Raw genomic sequence first — 14,912 nt, forward strand, 5'->3', positions numbered from 1 at the left:
ATCAAAGCAGTAAATTTCTTATGTTAACTCTGCAAAATAGTCTGGAAAACTGATAAGAAACTTAGTGTCTCTTTAAAGATAAACATTTAGAGACCATCTGGTGGATCTACATCCCTATCTCTTTGTCTCTCAACCGCTTATAAATCCCCTAGACAAGGCACCACTACGGGCTCTCTTGTCCCCTCCTGGCTCACGCCAGGAGCTCTGTCTGTCCTATCACTGTATCTCTCAATAAAAGTCTCACTGGCTCTCCTACCTTGACTGTTTGCTAAGTTCATTCTTCGACTCTGCAAACAAGAGCCCCGGAATCAACTTTTTGTAAATTTTCTAACATCTAATTTTGTAAATTTAATTGTTAAAAAATTAATAACACCTTTATTGAGATCCAATTCACATGCCATGAAATTGACATTTAAAATTTACAATTCAGTGAAGTTTTTTCCCAGCTTTATTGAGATAAAATTGACACATAACTTTTTGTAAATTCAAGGTGTACAATGTGTTGATTAAATACACTTATATATTGCAAAAATATTACCACCATAGCATTAGCTTATACCTCCATCACATAATATACTATTTTTTTTTGCAGTGAGAACATTTAAGATCTCTATTCTTAACTTTCAAGTATCTAATACAGTATCATTAACTATAATCACAGTGCTGAGTATTAGATCTCCAGAATTTATTCATCTTCTAATTAGAAGTTTGTTAGCCTTAGATGGATATCATGCATTTCTACCACCCTGTAGCTCATGGCAACCACCAATCTACTCTGTGTCTAAGAGGTAGGCTTTCTAAGATTCCACATATAAGTGAGATAATATTGTTGCAGTCAGGGACCGTGAAAATGAGAAACCGAGTCAGAATGACATTTAATGCAGAGGGCTTAGACTTCTTTGGAGACTAAGCACCAAGTCAGCGCTCCCCTGCACTTTTAAGTTACAGCAAGTAAAAAGACAGGCATCGATTAATGATTATAGGATGAGTTTTTTCATCAGCTTAAACAATTGCAAACTAATCACCTCTTTAAGTTTCTCTTATGTCTCGTTAAGTCATTTGGCCATGTGAGTCTCAACAATTGCAAACTAATCACCTCTGAAAAGTTTCTCTTATGTCTCATCAAGTCATCCAGCCAGGTGAGTCTCACGGTGTGTTCCTTACTTGGGTTTGCCTCAGAAAGGATCCGGAGAACTGTTTGCAGTCCTTGTAACACTGTTCAGGACTCATACCAGATTCCAAGACGCAGCACCCATTGTTCTTCTCAGATTAGTTTCGGCTATAGATTAAGTTTAAGTGGGAACTAAGTTACAGCAAGGTTAACTGCTGGGATATCTACATTTCCCCCTTTTTGTTTAGCTTGCATCTTTTGTAGCATTAGTGAGAAGATTGCTGATTGCTGCTGAGCACGTTGATGTTTTTGGGCAGCTCTTCTCCAGACTATACAAAACACAAATAACAAACATAATACAATTATTGTAAGTGTAGCAGTGAAACCACTAAATATTTTTAGGTGTTGGATTGGGTTCAAATTATTTATTCTTTCTGCAATACTTTCCAGTAAATTAGACCCGCTTAATACCTGTAATTGTTCCTGGAAAGTATCAGTAATATGCTGTTGAAGGTCTAATATTTCTTGAGTCATATTGCCATGATTTAACAAATGCCTTTTAAGATTGTTCCATGGAAATTAAGTATAATTATAAGGAACAGGAGTAACACAAAACCTGGTTGTAGTCCAATCACATTTCACAGAAATTTGATGTTGCAAACTAACAATTTGATCTCCTAGCATAAGAACTGCTTGTTGCAAATCAGTCAACTGTGCATTAATTTCACTATCTATTTGTCTTTAGGTGGACCACAATTTCGACGAATAAGAATGCCAATTATTAACAAAGTCCACAGTCTGGATACTTTGCTGAAGTGCAATTCCAGCGGTTACGGCAGCTGCGGTTATGGCTGTGATTCCCAGAACAGCTGCAATGATTAATCCAATCATTCGTTTAGTTCTTTTCCAAAGATTGTCAATAGTACATTGGAGAAGCATCAGGCTTGGAGAATCTTGCCACTTTCAGGGTAGTTAAACTGGAAGCCAGAGACCTGTTCTAGTCTGAAGAATATAAAGACTATCTTTTGTGGGAAAAGGAACAGAGTTGTTAATACAAGTATAGCATGAACAATTTACACAGGAGACGGAATATCTGGACGAACTCCACACTGTGTGACCAATCATAATTAAAAAGGGCAATCTGACACAGGTTGTAACATAATGACTTTCGTTTCTTGTAAAACTCAGTTGACTATTTTTTGTAAAACTATTATTCCAAATATGGCCTTTCCAAGCTGTGAGACCCCGTAGAGCCTAGGGAATTTTACGTAAGTGATACTGCAGGGACCCAAAAGTAAACGTGGGGCAGGAGGAGACATTCCACCTCCATGCCAATAAATGGTCCCATTAGAAAATGTATAAATGGTGTAATTTGTGCCATTAATATCCTTATGCCATCTCAGGTCATGCCCCTGTCCTCTGGTCCGGGTGGAACCTTGAGGGCTCCAATCAATGATGCTTCCATAGGAAGTATTAAGTAAAACCCAACCTATTTCTCCTCGACAATTCGTCCAGTGCACCCATTCACTGGTTTTCATAGCTATTGGCTGGGTGCAGATGGGCAAATCAGGGGGATGATGTGTTATGTCATTTGTATTAATTATTTTGTGGAATCCAAATGCTTGAAGAAGGAATAATTTTTGCTTTGATTCTTTATAGGTATCATTTTTAACAATGAATAGCCATACAGCTGGTTGTATTTTCAAGCAGTGGTTTTCACGTCCAATACAAATGGGTATCCCCTCTACTCCCACTGTATAATTCTCAATTTTCACGTCCTCTTCTCCTGGCCTTAAGGAGCCACAAGTGTCATAAGGACCAGGAGTCCAATTGGAATCGTTAACATATATTGGGACCATTTCAGAGAGCCAATGAATAGGAATGTAAGCACAATATGAATAATTAGTGGCATTGGCAGAACTTACCCTCATGGTGAACACGGCAATCATAGCCAGAAACAAATTTGAAGTGCTGCATGCCTGTCCGGTCTGTTGTACAATCTTCTCAACTTCCCATGTCATCTTTTTTAGTTGTCCCCATGCTGGGGGATTCACTTTTCGAGTTCTTGGTAATGGAGCTCGAACTCTGCATCTTCCAATAGTCATGGTTCTCATCTCATCAATGGGAGGTTCAACATCAACTCCAGGCCTTTTATTCATTTTCTGGGTTTTATCTTTTTAGCCAAGATCCACACAGTTTCTCCTGTTTCTGTAATGACACAAGCATACCCTTGACCCCACCTCTGAACCATCCCTGATTCCCATTCTCCCATGTCATTTTTATAAAAAACAGGCTGATTTATTTCTGGGGACTTTCCTGTACCCAATGTCTGCCGGCTGCTGATGAACCTGTATCACTTAAATTTAAAAAATTCATGGTAAATAATGCCCTATGTATTCTCATACAGGGAGTTTCTATGCCACAACAGCCCCCTTTTTGTTTAAGCAACATCTCTTTTAATGTACAATTATGTCTTTCAGTAATTGCCAGTCCCTGGAGGTTATCTGGAATCCCAGTAACATGCTTAATATCCCACTGGGAAAGAAACTTTTGTAATTTTGCCAAAAGATAACTAGGGGCATTATCTTTTTTAATTTTGGCTGGCAATCCCATGACATTAAAAGCTTCAAGTAAATGTTGAATCACATTATATCAGCTGTTTCTCCTGATAATGCAGAAACTCATCTAAACCCAGAATATGTATCAGTTGAGCAATCAGCATAGGATTTCCCAAACTCGGGAATATGGGTGACATCCATCTGCCACAGTTCATTAGGGTGCAATTGTCTTGGGTTGACCCCTGGGGTGTAAGGTTTACTTTGAATTTGAGTACACTGAGGTCATTGGTAAATGATATCTTGAGCCTGTTCTCTAGTGAGGTGAAATTTAACTTTAAACCTTTTCTGTCAACATGAGTTTGTTCATGCCATGCCTTAGCAGTCAATAGGGATCCAACAAGTAATTTATCAATATGTTCATTAGCTTTGGTCATTGGTCCAGGGAGGGAGATATGTGCTTGGATATGAGTAATATAAAGATCATGATGTCTATCATACGATGATTGTTGCAAAGTACAGAATAATTGTTACAATTCAGTGCCATCTTCAAATAGAGTAGCAGAGTAAATATGTTTTACTATATATTCAACACATTATGAGTCAGTAACACTATTAAGGGGACTTGTAACATCTTGTAATAATATAATAATGGCATATAATTCAGGCTTTTGTACTGATAAGAAATTTGGACAATTTTTGTAGTTTTTGCACTGTATCCTGCTTTGCCTTCCTTATTAGCATCTGTATAATAAGTATCAGCTTTTGAGATAGGATGAGTTTTAATAATGTCAGTACAAATCCACTGAGTTTTTAAAGAAATTGAATACGTTTGCTTTTGGAAAATGATTACTGATAGTTCCTATGTAATTGGCAAAGACTGTTTACCAGTTATAATTCAATGTCCAGTTCTCAGCTATTTGGGTGTTAGTAAGAGGAACAACAATATGAGAAGAGTCTAATGCAATTAAGGCACGCAATAGTAAGCGCCCATGAATAATTAACTGACAAATTTTATCTATGTAATTTCTTTGATGTCTCATGTGGTAAAAAATATCCATTCTAAAATTTTTCCTTTTTCCCATACCAGTAGGGAATGCTCAGAAGAAAATACTAATAACTCAACATCATATTGTGTGTATATCAATGTGATCTAAATAACTATTTCTCATATGTTCTTCTATCCATTCTAATTCTTTTTCAGCTTGAGGTGACAATTATCTGCGACTATTTAATTCAGAATTCCCCATTAAAGTATTAAATAAATGCTTGAGTGAATAGCTTGAGATTCCTAATGAAGGGAAAAGCCAATTGATATCACCTAAGAGCTTCTGAAAAATCATTTAGAATCCTGAGACTGTCTCTCCTGATTTGAACTTTTGTGGAAGGATTTTTCCTAAATAATTATATGGAGTACTGTCCTGTACCTTTTCAGAAGCAATAATAAGACTGTAAGCGGTTAATTCTGCAACAGCTTGCTCATAGAGGTTTTGTAAAGTGGGCAAATTTTTATGAGCAATTAAAATATCATTGATATTATGAATAATTAAGGAATCAGGAAATCTCTTCCTTAATTTTTTTAAAGGTTGATTAACAAAGTACTGGCATAATGTAGGGCTATTTAACATTCCTTGAGGCAGAACTTTCCATTGATACCTAGCAGTAGGTTTATAATTATTGGGAGATGGAATAGTGAAAGCAAACTTCTCACAATCACAAGGTTGTAATGGAATGGAGAAAAAACAATCCAGCAGACAGCTGTTCTTGTATTAATTGCTCTAATGCTTGAAGCTTCTCTTTTGTTAAAGGCCACTGTTCTAGCTAACATACCCCAGTCATAACGGATTAAGCAGTATTCTTGACTTAATACTTGTAACAGCCCTTTAACATAATTAGATTTTATCCCATACATAGTCACTACTTCTTTCAAGTACTTTATAACTTTAAAAGATAAAAGAGTATATTCAAACTGTTGATATCCCTGAGGATATTGATCATTGGCAGGTATTTGTTGTACAGCAACAGGAAATGCAGATGCTGTGATAGGCAATGAGAAAGCATCAATATGGCCCTCTCACATTTAAAATGGAATGGGCCATTACTGAAACTTTAGGAATGGGAACAGCTAGGTTAGGTGGAATTTCCTGATACTGAGGCACAGGAGGGGCTGTAAGGATGAGCTCCCTGTCTCCACCACCTACAGATTTTTTTTTTATTTTGGAATCAGTAATCTACAATTACATGAGGGACATTATGTTTACTAGACTGCCCCCATCACCAAGTTGCCCCAACATACCCCATTAGAGTCACTGTCCATCAGCATAGTAAGATGCTGTAGAATCACTACTTGTCTTCTCTGTGTTGTACAGCCCACCCTGTGCCCCCTCATACATTATGTCTGCTAATCATAATGCTCCTTTTTCCCCCTTGTCCTTCCCTTGCCACCCATCCTCCCCAGTCCCTTTCCCTTTGGTGACTGTTAGTCCATTCGTGGGTTCGGTGAGTCTCCTGCTGTTTTGTATCTTCAGTTTTTTTCTTTGTTCTTATACTCCACATATGAGTGAAATCATTTGGCACTTGTCTTTCTCCACCTAGCTATTTCACTGACCATAATACCCTCTAGCTCCATCCATGTTGTTGCAAATGGTAGGATTTGTTTTCTTCTTAAGGCTGAATAACATACAATTGTGTATAGGTACACATCTTCTCTATCCATTCATCTTCTGACGGACACTTAGGTTGCTTCCATTTCTTGGCTACTGTAAATAGTGCTGTGATAAACATAGGGGTGCATATGTCTTTTTCAAATTGGGCTGCTGCATTCTTAGGGTAAATTTCTATGAGTGGAATTCCTGGGTCAAATGGTATTTCTATTTTGAGATTTTGAGGAACCGTCATAGTGCTTTCCACAATTGTTGAACTAATTTACATTCCCACTAGCAGTGTAGGAGGGTTCCCCTTTCTCCAAAACCTCACCAACAGTTGTTGTTTGTTTTTTGGATGTTGGCCATCCTAACAGGTGTGAGCTGATATCTCATTGTGGTTTCAATTTGCATTTCTCTGATGATTAGTGATGTGGAGCATCTTTCCATGTGTCTGCTGACCATCTGAATTTCTTCTTTGGAGAGGTGTTTGTCCAGATCCTGTGCCCACTTTTTAATTGGATTATTTGCTTTATGTTTGTTGAGGTGCATGAGCTCTTTACATATTTTGGATGTCAAGCCTTTATCGTATCTGTCATTTATGAATATATTCTCCCATACTGTAGGATGCCTTCTTGTTGCATTGATGGTGTCCTTTGCTGTACAGAAGCTTTTCAGCTTGATATAGTCTGACTTGTTCATTTTTGCTTTTGTTTCCCTTGCCCGGGGAGATATGTTCATGAAGAAGTTGCTCATGTTTATGTCCATGAGATTTTTGCCTATGTTTTTTTCTAAGAGTTTTATGGTTTCATGACTTACATTCAGGTCTTTGATTCATTTCTAATTTACTTTTGTGTATGGGGTTAGACAATGATCCAGTTTCATTCTCTTACATGTAGCTGTCCAGTTTTGCCAACACCAGTTGTTGAAGAGGCTGTCATTTCCTCACTGTATGTCAATGGCTCTTTTATTGTATATTAATTGACCATATATGTTTGGGTTAATATCTGGACTCTATATTCTGTTCCACTGGTCTGTGGCTCTGTTCTTGTGCCAGTACCAAATTGTCTTGATTACTATGGCTTTGTAGTAGAGCTTGAAGTTGGGAAGCGAGATCCCCCTCACTTTATTCTTCCTTCTCAGGATTGCTTTGGCTATTCAGGGTCTTTGGTGGTTCCATATGAATTTTAGAACTATTTGTTTCAGTTTGTTGAATAATGCTGTTGGTATTTTGATAGAGATTGCATTGAATCTGTGGACTGCTTTAGGCAGGATGGCCATTTTGACAATATTAATTCTTCCTAGCCACGAGCATGGGATGAGTTTCCATTTGTTAGTGTCCTCTTTAATTTCTCTTAAGAGTGTCTTGTAGTTTTCAGGGTTCATTCACTCCTTGGTTAGGATTATTCCTAGGTATTTTATTATTTTTGACACAATTGTGAATGGAATTGTTTTCCTGATTTCTCTTTCTGCTAGTTCATTGTTAGTGTATAGGAAAGCCTCAGATTTCTGTGTATTAATTTTGTATCCTGCAGCTTTGCTGAATTTGGATATTAGTTCTAGTAGTTTTGGAGTGGATTCTTTAGGGTTTTTTATGTACAATATCATGTCATCTGCAAGTAGTGACATTCTGACTTCTTCTTTACCAATCTGGATGCCCTGTATTTCTTTGTTTTGTCTTATTTCCATGGCTAGGACCTCCAATACTATGTTGAATAACAGTGGGGAGTGTGGGCATCCCTGTATTTTTTCCAATCTTAGAGGAAAAGCTTTTAGCTTCTCACTGTTAAGTATGATGTTGGCTGTGGGTTTGTCATATATGGCCTTTATTATGTTGAGGTACTTGCCCTCTATACCCATTTTGTTGAGTTTTTATCATGAGTGGATGCTGAATTTTATCAAATGCTTTTTCAGCATCTATGGAGATGATCATGTGGTTTTTGTCCTTTGTTTTTTTGATGTGGTGGATGATGTTGACAGATTTTGAATTTTGTACCATCCTTGCATCCCTGAGATGAATCCCACTTGATCATGGTGTATGATCCTCTTGATGTATTTTTGAAATAGGTTTGCTAATATTTTGTTGAGTATTTTTGCATGTATGTTCATCATGGATATTGGTCTGTAATTTTCTTTTTTGGTGGGGTCTTTTTTGATGCTGGCTTCATAGAATGAGTTTGGAAGTGTTCCCTCCCCTTCTATTTTTTTGAAAACTTTAAGGAGAATGGGTATTATTTCTTCTCTATATGTCTGATAAAATTCATTGGTGAATCCATATGGCCCGGGGTTTTGTTCTTGGGTAGGTTTTTGATTACCAGTTCAATTTCATTGCTGGTAATTGGTCTGTTCATATTTTCTGTTTCTTCCTTGGTCAGTCTTGGAAGGTTGTATTTGTCTAGGAAGTTGTCCATTTCTTCTACGTTTTCCAGCTTGTTGGCATATAGGTTTTCATAATATTCTCTAATAATTCTTTGTATTTCTGTGAGGTCCTTCATGATTTTTCCTTTCTCATTTCTGATTCTGTTTATGTGTGTAGATTCTCTTTTTCTCTTAAAACGTCTGGCTAGGGGCTTATCTATTTTGTTTATTTTCTCAAAGAACCAGCTCTTGGTTTCATTGATTTTTTCTATTGTTTTATTCTTCTCAATTTTATTTATTTCTTCTCTGATCTTTATTATGTCCCTCATTCTGCTGACTTTGGGCCTCATTTGTTCTTCTTTTTCCAGTTTCAGTATTTGTGACTTTAGACTATTCATTTCAGGTTGTTCTTCCTTCTTTAAATAGACCTGGATTGCTGTATACTTTCCTCTCAGAACTGCCTTCGCTGCATCTCACAAGCATTGAGGATTTGTGCTGTTGTTGTCATTTTTCTCCATATATTGCTTGATCTCCATTCTAATTTGGTTATTGATCCATTGTTTATTTAGGAGTAGTTGTTAAGCCTCTATGTGTTTGTGGGTTTTTTTATTTTCTTTCCATAATTTATTGCTAGTTTCATACCTTTGTATTCTGAGAAACTGGTTGGTAAAATTTTGATCTTTCTGAATTTACTGAGGCTCTTTCTGTGGCCTAGTATATGATCTATTCTTGAAAATGTTCCATGTGTACTTGAGAAGAATGTGTATCCTTTTGCTTTTGGGTGTAGAGTTCTGTAGATGTCTATAAGGTCCATCTGTTCTAGTGTGTTGTTCAGTGCCTCTGTGTCCTTAATTATTTTCTGTCTGGTGCATCTGTCCTTTGGAGTGAGTGGTGCATTGAAGTCTCCTAGAACAAATGCACTGCATTCTATTTCCTCCTTTAATTCTGTTAGTATTTGTTTCACATATGTTGGTGCTCCTGTATTGGGTGCATATATATTTATAATGGTTACACCCTCTTGTTGAACTGATCCCTTTATCATTATGTAATGTCCTTCTTTATCTCTTTTTACTTTCTTTGTTTTGAAGTCTATTTTGTCTGATACTGGTACTGCAACACCTGCTTTTTCTCCCTATTGTTTGCATGAACTACCTTTTTCTATCCCTTCTCTTTTAGTCTGTGTATGTCTTTTGGTTTGAGGTGAGTCTCTTGTAAGCAGCATATAGACGGGTCTTTCTTTTTTATCCATTCTATTACTCTGTGTCTTTTGGTTGGTGCATTCAGTCCATTTACAGTTAGCATGATTATTGATAGATATGTACTTATTGCCATTGCAGGCTTTGGATTCATGGTTACCAGAGGTTCAAGGGTAGCTTCTTGACTTTCTAACCATCTAACTGTAACTCACTTATTACACTATTAGAAACACAGTCTGATGATTCTTTATTTCTTTCCCTTCTTATTCTTCCCTCTCCACTCTTTATATGTTAGGTGGTTTATTCTGTACTCTTCTGTGTTTTGCTTGACTGCTTTTGTCGATAGCTGGATTTATTTTTTGCCTTTAGGTGGTCTGCTTTATTTGGTGTGATTTTATTTTCTCTGATAACATCTATTTAGCCTTAGAGTACTTCCATCTACAGCAGTCCCTTTAAAATACCCTGCAAAAGTGGTTTGTGGGAGATAAAATCCCTCCACTGTTGCTTATCTGGAAATTATTTAACCTTCCCTTCAAGTTTAAATGATAATCTTGCTGGAGACAGTATGCTTGGTTCAAGGCCCTTGTGTTTCATTGCATTAAATATATCATGCCATTCTCTTCTGGCCTGTGAGGTTTCTGTTGAGAAGTCTGATAGCCTGATGGGTTTTCCTTTGTAGGTAATCTTTCTTCTCTCTCTGGCTGTCTTTAATACCCTGTCCTTTTCTTTAGTCTTTGCCATTTTAATTATTATATGTCTTGGTGTTGTCCTCCTTGGGTCCCTTTTGTTGGGAGATTTGTGGGCTTTCATGGTCTGAGAGACTGTTTCCTCCCCTAGCTCGGGTAAGTTTTCAGCAATTATTTTTCAAAGAAACTTTCTATCCCTTTTTCTCTCTTCTTCTTCTCATTACCCTATAATGTGAATATTGTTCCGTTTGGATTGGTCCTACAGTTTTCTTAATATTCTTTCATTGGTAGAGATTTTTTTCTTTCTCTCTGCCTCAGCTTCTCTGTATTCCTGTTTTCTGATTTCTTTTGAATTAACAGTCTCTTACACCTCATTCCAATCTGCTTTTAAGTCTTTGTATTGATTTTTTTTATTTCTGTTATATCCCTCCAGACTTCATCCCTTAGCTCTTGCATATTTCTCTTCAGGTCTATCAGCATGGTTATGACTTTCATTTTGAATTCTTTTTCAGGAAGATTGGCTATGCCCTCTCTCTGGGATTGTTTGAGTGATTTTTGACTGGACCAGATTCTTCTGCCTTTTCATCATAATAGAAGTGATCACCGGCAAGTGGCGCATGTGTCAGCTGGGAGATCAAAGTCCCTTCCTGCTTGCTGGTCACCTTGCCCTTCTCCACTGCCTGTGCCAGTTACCCGCACACAGATAGCAGTCTCTGGGTTAATTTCCTGAGCTGCCATGCTTGGGTCAGTCCTCGGCATAACCTAGGGTACTGTGGATGTTTGCAGACTGCAAGGTGTGTTTTCCTGTGAGAACAGCACCCCTTCGTGACTTCCAGACCTTGCATCAGCTTCCTCTGCCTGTGTCTGGCAGCTTCATGTTGGTGGCAGCCTCTGGGTCTGCCCTGGTTATCTGTGCACTTGGAGAAGACTGTGTGGTTGCTGTGGGCAGGACAGCTCCCTTGCTGGTCCACAGCAGTGGCAGGTCAGCTGGTTTGCTTGCAGCACTGGCGGGGTTGAATGAACAGCAGGCTGCTTATTGCTGTGAGGGTCTTCAGAGCTGCTTTGCCATCCTGGGGGTTAGGGTGCCTGATGTTCCTTAAGATTCCCACCCTGCTGGGCTGTGTGTGCCAGGAAAATTTTGTCTGCCGATTAAACCCTTGTCCCTTTAAGATTTTTAAAGTGTCCACTTTTCTTTTGTCCCAAGGGAGGTGGCTGTGGGGACCTGCTCACAGTCTCCATCTCAGATTTTACTTTTCTGCTTTTCTAATATGTAGTACACCATGCAATCTGTGTCTGTTATCCTGGTGCAGATTACTAGGGCTGGTTATTTAGCAGTCCTGTGCTTCTTCTCCCTCCCCACTCTAATTCTTTTCTTCACAGTGGTGAGCTGAGGTAGGGCGAGTACTTAGGTCCCACCGGGCCACGGGTTTGTATCTTCCCCTTTTCATGAGATGTTAGGTTCCTGCAGATGTAGATGGAGCCTGGTTGTTGTACTGTATCTTCTGGTCTCTCTTTTAGAGTTAGTTGTAATTCCGTCTTTTCAAAAATATATATGGTTTTGGGAAGAGATTTCCGCCGTCCTACTCACACTGCCATCTTCCTTAGTTTTATTTGATTGCAACTTCATTGTGATCTGGTTTGGACTGGTTTACCCTGGTGCCAATAAGCAAGAAAGTAATTTCCCTGGAAAGCCTTTGTTGTCTTCATGTGGGACCCCCTAACTGGGCAATTTTTCATTGAACCTTATCTTCCCCTTCTCTGGCTGCTGATTTCTATCTTTCTACCTAACAAATTTAATAAGTATCTGAGACTGGCACTAAGGCTCACTTTGCTCACATCTTCCACGGGTCTGTAATCAGGTGCTACCAGTTTCAGGCATTCCTATGCAACATGCTTTTCAAATGTAACCTAGGCTTTCTACTGAGGAAAAATAATTTTTGTGTCTCCTGGATAATAGTAGATACCTTAAAGCCCTTTAACATCTACTTTCAGAAAATCCTACCAAATTTAGAGAGGAGTTAAAAAGATTAGTGACTATTCACAGCCCTATTAAGGAAGAAACAATTGATAAAAGATCTGGTTGACTCTTCTGCAAAAGATCAACAAAAGGCCAATATTCTGGGGCTGACAGAAGAGGGAAATGGAATTTCATGATACCCCTTCTTTAGAAAATCCAGGGACATTACAATACCTTTTGCCTTCTTGCTCATCTCCTTGTGCCTGCCTGGTACATGCAAGTTGTTGGTTCTTCCTTTGGTGATCTTTGGGACTAATTCTAGATTTTGTGAATATCCTTTGCATCCTCTTTTTAAGATACATCTTGAGTCCATGGGGTTGTTCATAATACTGCCAGGAATATTTATCATTTGTTCCAGGTGAAATGTTGACTATATGTTTAGAAGGGTTTAATAACTATAACAGCATTTTTGGTGAAACTGGAAACTGATTCAAATTTTTAGGCTTTCTTCCCTAAGCTAAATGTACCCAGGGGAAAAGAAACATTATTTCAACATAGGTAGATGAATATATCAGTCCTTGTTATGCAAACTGAGTCTTTACAGCATCAGGGATGGAGAGTCTAAAAAAATTCAAAGCCCAGGTTATCTCTCTAAAAATCCAGGACTTGCCTATTCATCTTAAAATGCTTCTAAATATTATAAAAATTGGGACATTTGAAAACAAGATCGTCTTGGATATGAGGAAAGGGAACATTTAAATATTACCATGGGGAATTCTGGGAAAAAGATGGCAGTGTAGGAAGGCAAGGCAGAAACCTCATCCCAAAATCACATAGAACACAGAAATACAGTAAATACAACTAAACCTGAAAACGACCTGAAGACTGCAGAACTGACTACCTACATCTGGGGAAGAAGGGATGACTTCACAGAAAAGGGTAAAGTAGAAAAGCTGAGATTTGTTGGAACCCAAGCCCTCCGCCCACCCCACCCCATAGGTGGGAGGAAGGGAATGGAGTTGGGAGGGAGTAGGAGCCCAAGACCTCTGAACACCTGGCCCTAGAGATTTGCTCTGAAAACATGCACCCACATTACATGGTGCTCTAGTGATTAGTGAGTCTGGACAACAAATACAAGTAGAACACTCAGTGAGGCTGAGATTCCAGCTGCATTTGATGAACAGATATGCTGTACCTGCCCACCAAGACAAAAAAAAGTGGGCAGTCTGAAAGACTTCCCAGCAGCGACAGAGACACCAGAGGGGCAATGGTTACCCAGAGCTCTGCCTCCCCAGCCTGCCCTCGGCCCAACAGATTAGGAACTCTCAGGAGCCTCTGACACTCCATCCCCCTCACTAACAATGCAACCTGGAGTCTCCCCCATGCAGCACGTGGCCTGCAGTCAGTCCACCTGACCAGGCAGTGCAGAGGAAGATCCTCTCAGATTTCTTGGCCTTGTTTCATGCCAACCAGGGAACTGCCTGTGGCATCCAGCCCCAGGAGCTCCTTCCTCCAAGCAGTCGCTGGTCCCACTCTCCTGCGGCCCCTGCCATTACTGCAGGCTGGGTGGAGGGTGGCTCCCCCTCAGCAGCTTCAGCAGTGCAGCACAGAGACTCTTCCCTGCATGCAAAGCCTGCCATTGGCTCACGTGACCTGGTAGCAGAGGCAGGCATTGAAGCTGGGAAGGCAGAGGGAGACCCTCTCAGATTTCTCAGCCCATTTCAGCCCAGCTGGGGAGCTGCATGTGGGAGCTAGTCCCAGGAGCTCCTTCCTCCTGGCAGTTGCCACTCACCTGTGGCCCTCACCATTGCTGCAGCCTGGTGGAGGCTGAATCTGTGTGCAACTTAAGTGGCACAACTGGAGTTTTCTCCCTGCTCATGCTATTAGCTGATGTCCCACACAGCCCACTGAAATTACATCACTACAAGTCAGACAGAAAGGTGCCCCACCTACCGCATGCCAATAGGTGGAGCTCCTGCACAGGAATTTGAGTTTCTGAGCACTAGAGGCGCCTCCACGGAAAAGCTATTATTCCATAGGAAACCCTAAAAAATGAAGAAGCAGAGGAATTTGGTACAAACAAACCTACAAGACAAAACACCAGAAAAAGGGCTGATTTAAATGGAAATCACCAATCATCTTGATAAAGATTTCAAAGTAAAAGTCATAAACATGTTCATAGATCTACAGAAAAATATTCAGGGTCTCAGGGAGGACCTCAATGAAAAGATAGATGACCTGCAGAAGTCACTCACAGCTGAAGAATACAGTATCTGAAATGAAACATACAATAAAGGGTTTTAATGGGAGGTTTTCACAGGTTGGGGAAGTTGTTAATGATTTGGAAAATAGGGAGGAAGAAAACAATGAAGCCAAAAAACAGAAAAAACGATCCCTAGAAATGAAA

The 14,912-nt window shown here is 39.3% G+C and overlaps 1 long non-coding RNA gene across 1 annotated transcript; it reads right to left on the bottom strand.

Annotated features, from left to right (window-relative positions):
- Window positions 1-447: 447 nt before the first annotated feature.
- LOC108386219 (uncharacterized) lies at window positions 448-14,544 on the bottom strand. The gene is made up of 3 exons (XR_001850519.3): window positions 14,459-14,544; window positions 3,037-3,319; window positions 448-1,440 (listed from the first exon to the last, which is right to left on the bottom strand). It is a non-coding gene; the product is annotated as an uncharacterized lncRNA (long non-coding RNA).
- Window positions 14,545-14,912: the final 368 nt, after the last annotated feature.

The sequence above is a fragment of the Manis javanica genome, chromosome X (genome assembly GCF_040802235.1).
Source record: "Manis javanica isolate MJ-LG chromosome X, MJ_LKY, whole genome shotgun sequence".
In the NCBI taxonomy this organism is placed as follows: Eukaryota; Metazoa; Chordata; class Mammalia; order Pholidota; family Manidae; genus Manis; species Manis javanica.